Source organism: Carcharodon carcharias, chromosome 17, assembly GCF_017639515.1.
Source record: "Carcharodon carcharias isolate sCarCar2 chromosome 17, sCarCar2.pri, whole genome shotgun sequence".
Lineage (NCBI taxonomy): Eukaryota > Metazoa > Chordata > Chondrichthyes > Lamniformes > Lamnidae > Carcharodon > Carcharodon carcharias.
This window is the reverse complement of record NC_054483.1, coordinates 58681234-58692926: the sequence shown is the minus strand read 5'-3', so window position 1 is coordinate 58692926 and position 11693 is coordinate 58681234. Positions and strand designations below refer to the sequence as shown.

At 41.9% G+C, this 11693-nt stretch overlaps 1 protein-coding gene across 10 annotated transcripts in view; it reads left to right on the top strand.

Moving 5' to 3' along the window:
* The first annotated feature begins 550 nt into the window (after window positions 1-550).
* The window catches only part of sgms1b (sphingomyelin synthase 1b), a 119175-nt gene continuing 108032 nt past the window's right edge, over window positions 551-11693 (top strand). For 3 of the 10 annotated variants that reach the window (XM_041209145.1, XM_041209144.1, XM_041209146.1), the window contains exon 1: window positions 958-1933. The gene's annotated coding sequence lies outside the window, so the exon portion shown is untranslated. Of the gene's footprint in view, window positions 684-811; window positions 829-939; window positions 1934-11693 lie in introns of those variants that run through there. The other 7 variants (XM_041209150.1, XM_041209154.1, XM_041209148.1 and 4 more) reach the window with 6 other exon arrangements.

Here is an 11693-nt window from a genome sequence, read left to right as displayed (position 1 = left end):
GTGTGTCAGTGCCATGTGTCCCTAGAGTAAGATACAGATGTTCAGTATGTCAGTGCCACGTGTCCCTAGAGTAAGATACAGGTGTTCAGTGTGTCAGAACATGCCTGCATCTAGAGCTGGACTAAGCTGTTTGGTGTGTTAGTGACATATATGCCCACAGAATCGCGACAACTACTCAATATGTCTATGCCAACTATGCCCCCATTCATTGCAGGCATGTTCCTCGGATTGATCACAGTTGTTTGGTTTACCAGTGCAGAGTTACAGGGAGCCAGGCATAATTAAGTCAATGTGGTGATGCTGTTTGGCTTGCCATATTCTTTGTATTTGGTAAAGACACTTGCTATTGTGTCATTGCCCGATAACCTTATGTACTTGACAGCTGCCAGCCGACTTGGTCCTTAGCGGAATCAAGGAGGCAGGAGAGCAGTGCCCAGAGCCAGAGCGATGAGCAGGAGGTCCTGGCAGTCTAAAGGTGAATGGTATGACGTGGCGGCAACCAGAGGCGAGGGGGCAGTAGGTAGGACCCTGTGGCGCCCAGAAGCAGAGAGGGAGAGCCGTGGGACGCTGCGATCCAGCGGCGGGCGGTAGGACCCGGTGGCCCAGAGTTGGAGAGGAGGCAGCGCGCGGCCACCGACACAGTGTTCCAGCGCCGGCCCTGAGGTGGCGGCGGCGACTCTGAGGTGAGAGAATGTGAGTGTGAGGGAGGGGAGTCAGTCAGAGAGGGTCCACCTCACCGCTAATTGGCGCCCTACCCCCCTCATGCCCTCCGGGTTTCATCACTGGGTTTCGGTTACCCGCTCAGAACCGGAGAGGCTGCGCAACAGGGTGAGTGGGGGAGGGGAATTCTGCCCCCAGCCCGGAGCCCGGCTTCAGACGGCGGAGAGATAAATCAATGCCAGCTCCCCGGCACGGCAGGCCCCGGGCTGGCCGCCTGGCCTCGGCCGGGGGGGTGGTGGATGGAGAGGACTGAGGGGGCCCGGGCTCCTGGCTCGGGCGGTGCCGCTGACAGGCAGGTGGGCGCGGCTATTCCCGGTCCCGTTACCAGTAGCCGGAAAGTTTGGGCCCCGCTCGTTGCCTTCGCCTCCAGCCCGACTTTGATAGGCCCCTGGGGAAGTAACTGCTCCTCCAACTGTGGGAATGGCTGGAGGAGGGTCGGGGGAGAATTGGGGTAAAACCCTGGCGACAATGGAATGGCAGCAGTCTCCCTCCTCCCCGGGGCTAAGTTTCTGCGAAAGCTTTAACTTCGAGTTTATCTTTCGGATCAAATCCTCGGCTGCTGCCTCGGAAAGAAGGCTTTTTCCAAGTGACAGACGCACTGAATCAAAGTAGAGGAGGGGCTGTGAACACAGTTAATTCACAACTAGAAGTGTTTGTGTGCGTGTGGATTTATTACAAGAGATCGTTCCAACTCAGCTGATATTCATCATCCCGGGAAGGTGTCTTTCTGGATGGGATCTTGCTGTGTGTGTGCAACGAGTTTGAGAGCTGCTCGCGCTCACTGAGAAAGTCAGCTACCATACGCGTGTCTGCCTCTGACAGTCCACATCTCAATGTTATCACGAGTCAGACGAGTTGCACTGCTTAGAAATTAATTGGAAGATCAAGACCTTCATTTAAAAGTCGGGATGTATGTTAACTCGTGGATTTGAGAGTGTCGATGTCAGCAGCTCTGATGTAATGCTTTGATTGTGCAACTGAAGATTTCTGCCAATGAGGATATCAACTTTAACCGAGACAAAACCCAGATACCACAGGGTACACTCTAATTAGTGCAGAGTGGTGTAGGCACAAATGTTGTGGTCGACTGATTTGTCGGTGTAATCATGCTGTGACTTTGGTCAGTGTATGCACGGTTTACATGACGAAAATGCTTGGATGCGTTGGCACTTTTGCTTCTTGCAGGTTGTATTTTCTGCTCGTTGTAAAGGAGGTATGTTTGCTTGTGCGGAAACAGCAGTTGCTGTTATAATGTGACCCATGATTGGGTGTGGTTCACTAAGGTTTTCTTGTGGGCCCAACAGCTATTCATTTGGCCGTACTCTTACTATTACTCTTGAAATAGGCTGTGAGACTAGGGCTGCTTAAGAGAAATTCAGAAGAGATTAATATACAAACGTGGAAGCTTTAAGTGTTAAGTTTCAAGTCTCATTCTGCACATGTTAAACCTGATAAACTTTTAAAATTATTTCACAGTTTGATTGCCAGCTGTGGTTTGCCTTGTCACTTAACAGTGAAAAATACTTGGTTTTCATGCTTTAATTATGGTCACATAAATGGGTTTCTTCTTTGTGGATGAGTCTTTTTGGAAGGTGGTTATGATGGATGTAAATTTCCTTTTTGAGGTCACTGCCTCCTGCCACCTTTACATGCATTGTGTTTCTGTGGGTGAAAGAAGGTGAAAGCTTGAAGACATCTGGAAGATTGTCAGCACTAGCAGTTTTGCTAGCCTGGCAGTGGAAACAGAAACAGGTTACTTGGTGACTAGAAAGTGTGAGGAGAAAATGGATTAAAAATGGATTAACAGAGGCTCAGTGCTGTAACATTTGATGATAAACTATGCAACCAGTGGCTAACCTGGTGTTCCTTGAGGAAGAATATGCATTTGACTAACAAGAAGTCACTGGTGGAATTATTTTTTTCGTGTGATTTCATACAGAATTGATAGACTCTGCTTTGAAATTATGTTGCTCAATCCACTAACTTCCTTGTGACTTTGTAATTGGAAAAGTTATTGCGCCATACATGTATGTTTGTGAGTGAAGCACTCCAGAGGTTTTGCGTGACTTCGACCCTTAGAAGCAGGTTTCATTATAAGATTTTAGTCTTTCTTATCTGTAATGTGTACCTGTAACTGTTGAGTTTTCCAAAGATTTTTCTTCAGACGCAGTTTGCTTCTCAATTGGGTGTGTCATTTTTAGCATTACTCAGAAATGTTTGTGAAGCTATATTCTGTTAAACCTCTATTCAAGGACTGTCCAGTTATGCAAAGATAAAAATGACAAGGGCTTCTGGTGGGGTGTCAGCTTTGCACAAAGTGTACAATTTTGGCACTATTTAAATTTTGGAAACTACAGGCTGATTGGAGCTTTTCACCCTCTGTGGCATGTGAAACATACTTCAACTTATTGGCTTGAAGCCAATAAATTTGGAAAAAAATTAAGTAATGGCATAAGATCTGAGTACTTCACCCTCTTCATGCATTATAATGGACAGTTTAAGTCACTGTAGAAGCTGTGACTGTTAGCTAAGCTTATTTACTGTACATTTTTAGAAGTGTCTTTATATCCTGTTGCACTGTTGGTTGCTTTTGACGGGTTGCTAGGTCTCTACTAATACTGTTTGAGCCAAGTGTGTGCATGACTTGCATTGATGCCAGCATGCGATTATTTTTCCTCTTGCTCGCTCTCTCTCCTCTCTAGCTGTAAACTGCCTGCAAGTTGGTACCAGTTAAGTAATTTTATAATCAGATTTCCATCCTATCCTCACATTTCTATAAACTTCAGCTCATCCAAATTTCAGCTGCCCATGTTGATCCTACATCAAGTCCTACTCTCTCATTATCTCTATGTTCCCTTATTGGTGATTAGTCCTCCACACCTTTAATTTAAAATTCTCATACCCCTGTTCAAATATCTTCTTGGTCTTGTCCCTCCCTATCTCTAACTTCGTCCAGCTTTGAGACTGCCTCAGAACTGTGTTCCTCCAACTCTGGTCTCTTGGGAACCCCTACAGCCTTTGCCTTTAGATTGATGACTATGCCATCTGGATTTTAAATTCTGAAATTCATCCCTAAATTTTCCACTTCTCTCATTTACGATTTTCCAGAAAACCTGCTTCTGAACAGGCATTTAGTCACCCCTCTTAATATTTCCTCCTTTGTCCGGGTGACAATTTTTTGTTCCATTACACTTTTGTGAAGTACATTTGGGACATTTTTCTGTGTTAAAGGCACTATAAAAGTGCAAGCTATTGTGGTTTCGAGCAGGAAAATGGAGATATTACCATAATGAAGTCATATTTTGCTTTTATAATGCCCCAGTGAAGTGTCTTGGGATGTTTTAGTATGTTAAATGCATTATATAAATGCAAGTTGTTGTTGAATAACTTGTGAATCTAACCTGTGGTTATGAAACCATTGTAATAATTCTCAACCACCATTCTATAACCACCCTCTCTCCTTGCCTATTTGTCTTTGGCTGAACCAGACTGTTCAGGACTTGGCATCCTGTTTGACGTTGAGGTGAGCTACTGACCCCATATCCTCCATACACGGCTGTCTACTTCCATCCCTGTAACATCGCCTGTCACCACCCATACCTCAGCTCATCTGTTGTTGAAGCATAATCCATGCCTCTGTTTACTGTGACCATTCCAACGCTCTGCTGGCTGGCCTGCCACCTCGCACCCTCCATAAACTTGAGCTTGTCTAAAATGCAGCTGCCTGTATCCTAATTTTACTAAGTCCTGTTTTATCTGTTGCTCTTTGCTTGCTGATTTATGCTGGTTACTGGTCTGGAAATGCCTGAATTTTTTTAAAAAATTATCCCTTCAACCTTGTTTTCTAATTTTTCTGTGGTCTCACCCCTCCCTATATCTGTAACCTCTGTCAACCCTACACCCTCCAAGATTTCTGCATTTTTCCAATTCTGGCTTCCTGCACATCTGGATTTTTATTGCGCCATCATTGGCTTAGGCACTAAACACTGGAATAACTCTGTAAACATCTCTGCCTCTCTTCTCCTTTAACTTACTACTTAAAACCCACCTCTTTGCCCTGTGCTAATAGCGTCTTGTGGCCTGTGTCAGAATAACGCTGCTGTGAAGTACCTTGATGTCTTAGTATGTTAAATGTAAGTTGTTGTGATTCCTTAATGCTCAAACCTCAGACCCTAACATTCCTTTATTTAGCGAGCAATAATTTCACTAAGAAAGCCTCAACTGCTTGTAAGACGGAGCTAATTATATATGTAATTTTTCTTTGTGTTGGAAGTAGTAGCTGTAGAATGTGGCAATGATAAGCCAAGTAAAAGTGCCTACAAATAGAAGGTAGGGCCATTTAATAGCGTTATCATTACTTTTCTCTGAAAGGTTGTCAGTTTCAGCCACCTTTTGTAACTTGTTACTCTGAAATGTTTAAATATAACCAGAGTCAATATTACGTTTTAAAATCTGAAATAAAACTTGGGTGAATGTCCTTAAAGTCTTTGACAGGAGATGTTTTATAGGAAGGTAGATTAAACAGGGAAATAATAATCCCTTGCTTGTCTGGGATGAGGATCAGCCTTATCATTCTGTCCTTGGGCCAGCATAACACTCATTTTAAACTCAGCCTATAATCTGGCCTCAGCAATTGAATCTGTTTGAGTGGAGTTTATTATACTGTTGGCTCTACTAATAGTGTTAGTTTCTTTTTTCTTAATGAACTGATTCATACAGAATACATTTAATAACTACTTGTGTGGATGTGGAATATTTAAAAGAAACTGAAATGGCAGTCAGAATCAACAGACAAAATGGGAGTGACAACTGAGAGGATAGAACAGTAGCAACCAGAAGAAGAATGCACTGAATCATAGAAGGTGGGGATTTGGGTCACAAATTCACCAAATTAACCCAGCATGGCACCTATTATCCACAGTGGGCATTCCTCATGGTGCTTATAGTAATCCTACAGTGTTGTGGTTGGATTTCAGCTGAACTTGCCTTTCATTTGCCATAATTTTCATTTGTCTGCATGGATCAAAGTTTGATTATATATAGGAAAATTTTAATAAAAGTAGAAATTCAGTGGCCCTACTCAAATTGCTCTTTGTGCTAATAATTTGATTTGTTCCTGGAATAGGTAGAATTTGATTCAAAATTGCTTGGTTTTATTTTTGTATCTCTGCTGCATGACAATCCCTTAAATTAATCTGTGACCCAGTTGGAGCATTGTCTTTATTACTTACGCCTTAGCTTGGTTCTGTGCCATGTCAGTGTCAATAAAATATTCATGGTGGATAGTCCCGGCACTATAAATGCAAATCACAACTTGATGTTGATCTTCCTGTTAATCCTCTGACCTTTCTGTTTGTGGACAAGGATGCTGTGCACAGTTCGTTTATAAAATGTTCTTTTTGTAGTTGATATGTCTATAGAATTTTAATGTTCTCTCATGCCTGTAAACATAGCCCAGATTGTCCAGAAATTGAGATTCATTTCCACACCTTCCAGATAGCTTGTGTCTAATGGGCACCTAATATCTGAACAATGAATGAACTAATCCAAGCTAAGAGATTACTGTCAATAGAGGCTGGTATTTAACTAGTGTTTGTCCACAGCAAGGTAGTTGGGAAATGACTTGAAACTGGTTTCACACTCCAGCTATGCTGTGAAGTTGAATTCCCAATTCGGTTCTGAGTTATACTGCTACTTCTGCATTACATATAGCAGGTGCGTTGCTGTGGTGGGGTTGGTGGGATCACCACTTCAGAATTCTTTGGCTGCCAACTAAACAGGATTACGAAAACATGTAGATATTAGACTCCTGAGAATTGATTTCAGAACGTTTGAACTTAAAATATACCTCCAAAAACACGAACATTTTTGAACAAATGGAAAAGCACTTTAATAGTTTTCAAGAAACAAATCACTTGAAGCCATGCTAAAATGATCAGATCTGCATTTATCAGCATTTTAATATAAACCCTTTACCCTGAACTGGGAAGATGTATGCCAATATTTATTTATTTGGTTTTTTATTCATTAAGGGGATGTGGGCATTTAAGAGTCAACCATATTGCTGTGGATCTGGAGTCACAAGTAGGCCAGACTAGGTAAGGGCGGCAGATTTCCTTCACTAAAGGACGTTAATGAACCAGATGAGTTTTTACTACAATCAGCAATGGTTTCATGGTCATCAGACTTTTAATTCCAGATTTTTATTGATTTCAAATTTCACATCTGCTGTTCGCTTCATTTATAGACAACATTTATATATCAGTTTATGTAATAAACTACCCTAAGGTGCTTTAAGGAATATAGTGGACATTGAACCGGTAGTAGTGGAGAAGCTGGATTGGGTGACTTACACCATGTTGATAGAAGTAAACTTTGGTTTGGGGAGAGCAAACTTTTGACAGGGAAAGGTTGTGAAGTGAAGAGGTTTGAGAATTCTTGAATGTTGGAAAGTTTCTTTTCTAATAGCGCAGCAAAAGAAGTGTGATCCACAGTCGCAATCAATCTATTCCTGCTCTGTCAGAATGCAATTAAATGCTGCTTGTACTTTGCCTATTGGAGCTGCTGATTATTGGTTATTTCTACTGGCTTGGAGCTGTTGCCTGTTTGGACAAGCTCGCCATGATAACTGTTCTACTCTACACAAAGTTACTAAATTTAAATATGTTTCAACCTTTGCCAAGATGTGGGTTAAGGAGGGGGAGTGGTACCCAGAAAAATATTGAAATACAATGTAAATGCACAAGAAGTCTGTGGGACAGTGATGGATCCATAATTTACCTATCCCCCAGTTTGATGACTGGCAAAATCGAAATCCTGCAGCATTACGATACAGGGAGGGCCCCCTTTTTAATACAATAGAACATTTTGACTCCATGCTCTTGGCACATCTGCTAAGCCTTGTACTTCTGAGGGTACTTGCATCCAGGAAGAGTCCTGTGCCACCTTGGGACAGTACTTTTCCATAGGGAAAGTGAACACATTCTGGTTTGCAAACAGGTTCTGTTTTCTTCCTTTAAATGGGACTTGATTTGTGTTACCAGCATTGACTTGGAAGCATCTGTTGATGACCTCTGACTGCACCCTCTTATTGGTGAACCAAGCCAACCTTGTCCTTGATTCAGTTCTGTGTAAATTGTATTTGCATGGTTCTGCTCCTACCTGTCTCACTGCAACCAGAGCATCCCAATGGTGGTTATGCTTTCCTTCTACATGCATTCACTGCTGACGATTCATCCATGGCTTCATCTACATGCTACATCCCCAGGGATCTCATGCAGGCACATAATAGTTTCCACCTGTAAGAGTGACAGCACTCAGATCTTCATACGTAATACTTCCCTTGATCCCAAATTCATCGCACAAACATTTCTGGGCACAATACCTTGAGGATTATATTGGCCTTGGAGGGGTTACATTGTAGATTCACCAGAATGACACCTGAACTCCAAGGGTTAAATTGTGAAGAAGGATTGCAAAGATTTTGGTTGTATTCCCTGGAATTTAGAAGGTCAAAGGTGATTTGGTTAAAACTTTCAATATATTAACGAGAGTAGATTGAGAGAAACTAATTGCACTCATTGGGAAGACTAGGACTCGGGCATAACCTATAAATTAGAGCAAGACCTATCGGAGTGAAATTAGGAAATTCTGTTATGCACAAAGGGCGGTACAAGTTTGGAATTCTCTTCCACAAACAGCAGTTGATGCTAGATTAATAGTTAATCTTAAATTTGATAATAGAGATTTGTTAACCAGAGGTATTAAGGGATGTGGGGCAAAGCTGGGTATGTGGCGTTAGATTGCAGACAAACAATGATTTTGTTGGCTCTAAACAGTGGCAATGACGAGTGGACTGCCGCTGTACTCGGATTTCCCCGAATCAACGCTGCTGCGCACTTCTTCCGGGGTCTTTGCATTCCGGCTGTCACAGAAATGCGCAGCATGGCATCCATCGGGGAACACTTTCAGAGCGGAAGAAAGGATGAGCCCTCTTTTCTATATATGGCACCTAGCTGCTGTATACTAGGTTTAAAGATCCAGTCTTTGAATGTTAGTGAATGAGTGAGTGCATAGGTAGTCGGGTTTCGAGGAGTAGTTGGATCTGGTCAGTGAGGTAGTTGGGTCAGATTGGGTGGTGGTCGGGATGGGGTTGGGGGGGGAGGTAATCCGGTCTGGTCAGGGGGTGGGGGTAGTCAGGTCAGGTCGGTGAGGGTGGTGGTAGTTCAGTTAGGTGGTGGTTTGGAGGGTTGAATGGGGAGTTGGTTGTGGAAGTACCCATGTGTGAGATGAGGTTTTAATCTGTCTAACGTTTCTTGGGTAACTGGCCAAAGCCCCTGACTCTAGCTCAGACTCTGAGAAATTTGTGGAGGGACCCAGGGAACAGGGGAATTGCCTGTCAGAAGTTTAAGCTTCCCTGGGCAATTCTCACATAAGTCCATAGGTTGAGACTTCCACAGGGTCCTGACACACATCTTCAGTCGTATGTCCGGTCTCTGATGATCTGGAGACAGAAGATTTGGCCCATTGAATGGTTAGACTCTTTCGATGGGCTGAATGGCCTACTTCTGTTTTTGTGCTTGTCGGTTTCATCGATTGAAAATCAGGAAAACAGATGCCAAAATTTTCAGACCTGCTATGAGCTCTACACATCACTTACTTAAACCTCCAACCACATGCTCAGGCTATGCTAAACTTTGGTGTTCTATTCAACCCAGCTCTGAAGCTCAAACCCCATGACCTGACGATCATCAAGATTGTTTTCTCTGATCTGCATAACATTGCCTACTTGAGTCCCTACCTCAGCCCTGCCACTGCCAAAATTTTAATTTCTAGTTACCTTTAGGTTCACTTTCTCGACTGCCTTTCTTGGTCTTCTATTCTCCAATAAGCATCAGCTTGTCCGGAATACAGTAATGCGTGAATTGTCCTGCTATTCAAGTAATCATTTCTTGTGGATCAACAGCTTCTTGTCCCTCAGCACACTATATTCAAAACCCTTATCCTCAAATGCCCCAGCAATATTGCTCCAAGCTACTACTACTTCAAATAATGACCTTCTGTGCATTCCTCCCTTTTACTGTTATTGGTTGCATTGCCTTTAGCCAACTCAGACTTTCCTGAATCCCTTTCACCACCCTGCTTTTTTCTCCGTCTTTAAAATTCTGCTTAAACATCTTTTGGTCACTTCTGACAGAAGAAAAACATTTCTATTAAAAGCTTAGTTTTATTGCTGGCTTTTTAAATTCTGTAATTGTACATAAGGATTAAGTCCCTGTTCACCATAGAAAAAACATTCCAGCTAATTTTTATTGCAGTTACTTTTTCCTGGAAATAAAGGCCAACTGAGATTGGGCCTGGCCACTTGCAAACATTTGTGTGATTTGCTAAAAGCTATGTTTAGTTTGTTTCTTTTGAATTTAGTACCATCTTAAAAAAAAGAGCAAGGTTCTGTGTGCCAGGATGTTGGTTAGCCTGTTTTTTGATTACATTTGTCAAGGTATGAGATGGAACAACCAGTTGCTGAGATGATCTGAAGTTTCTTGAATCTGTAGTTTCCTGGGATACTATAAATCTTATCTATGTAATGTTGCAAATGTGCGTTCTGTGGAACGTGAGGAACTGGTCAGCCTGCAAGATTGGTCAGAAACATTGGAAGCCGAAATCGATTTGAGAAAAAGAGCAAAAGAAATTCAAGAATGTAACAATCTCTTGCAATTGTATTACTATGTGTATTTTCTATTCTTTTAAATTTGTTACTCAAGTCTTCTAAGAGTGTTTTTCCACCTTTTAAAGGTGTACATAAATACATCTTGTTAATTATGAAGTAACAAAACGTTTAATTATAAAAACAAAAAACTGGATGCTGGAAATCCAAAACAAAAACAGAATTACCTGGAAAAACTCAGCAGGTTTGGCAGCATTGGCGGAGAAGAAAAGAGTTGATGTTTCGAGTCCTCATGACCCTTCATCACAGAAATGGAAGGGTCATGAGGACTCTATGTCAACTCTTCTCCGCCGATGCTGCCAGACCTGCTGAGTTTTTCCAAGTAATTCTGTTTTTGAAACGTTTAATTATGGCTCATATGCCCAGTCGAATCTGTAATACATAACAAAAACAGAATTACCTGGAAAAACATACTTGTTTGAAGGAATCCTGGTCAACCAATGGAATGCAGGAATGGTGGCCAGAGAATGGAGAGAAAACCCATGCAATTTGTTTGACCTCTTGAACATTCCTTCTGTTCACTGATCAGACTGGCAGCAGGTTGCAGGTTGTGGAATTGGCTGGTTCAGGCTACTTGAAGTGTGCAGCTGAAGAATTTTGTGTAACAGTACAGCAGGGATACATAAACGTGAACTTGAAAAGTTAAAATTGAAGTTGTTTTTGTAGTGTTGTCATGTGTGAACTTGTTTTCTTTGTAAGATTTATTTTCCTGTCCTGCTCTATTTCCATTGGAAACAAATATTTGAACTGCAACAAAGGTGAGCGCAGCCTTTGACTTTTGGTAAATTTGTTTGTTCAAGGAAGATCTATTAAACTGCTTGTCAAAATACCACAGGGCTTTATCGTAGTGAATTTGGAAGATACTTTGGGTAGAAAAACAAAGTATTACAGGGTTAATCTGAACTGATCCAAGACACTTAAGCACGAGTTGTTCATTAAAGCTGCAGTAATCTACTTCCTTTGTTGCAGACAATGATCCACTTAGAGCTTAATGAATCCAGCATACATCTGTTGCTATTAAACAAAGAGCAACCAACAAACTAAATGGAAATCCTTTGACAAATAAGAGTTGTGTAATGGAAAACAATTCAGTCATGCTCTGCTGCACTTTCAATAAGAAACCAAAAATTTGAAAACTTAGGTGGTGCAAAGCTGTCAGCCAAACCCGGATCTTTGTATCTTGGATAAAAGCAAAAAACTGCGATACTGGAAATCCAAAACAAAAACAAAAATACCTGGAAAAGCT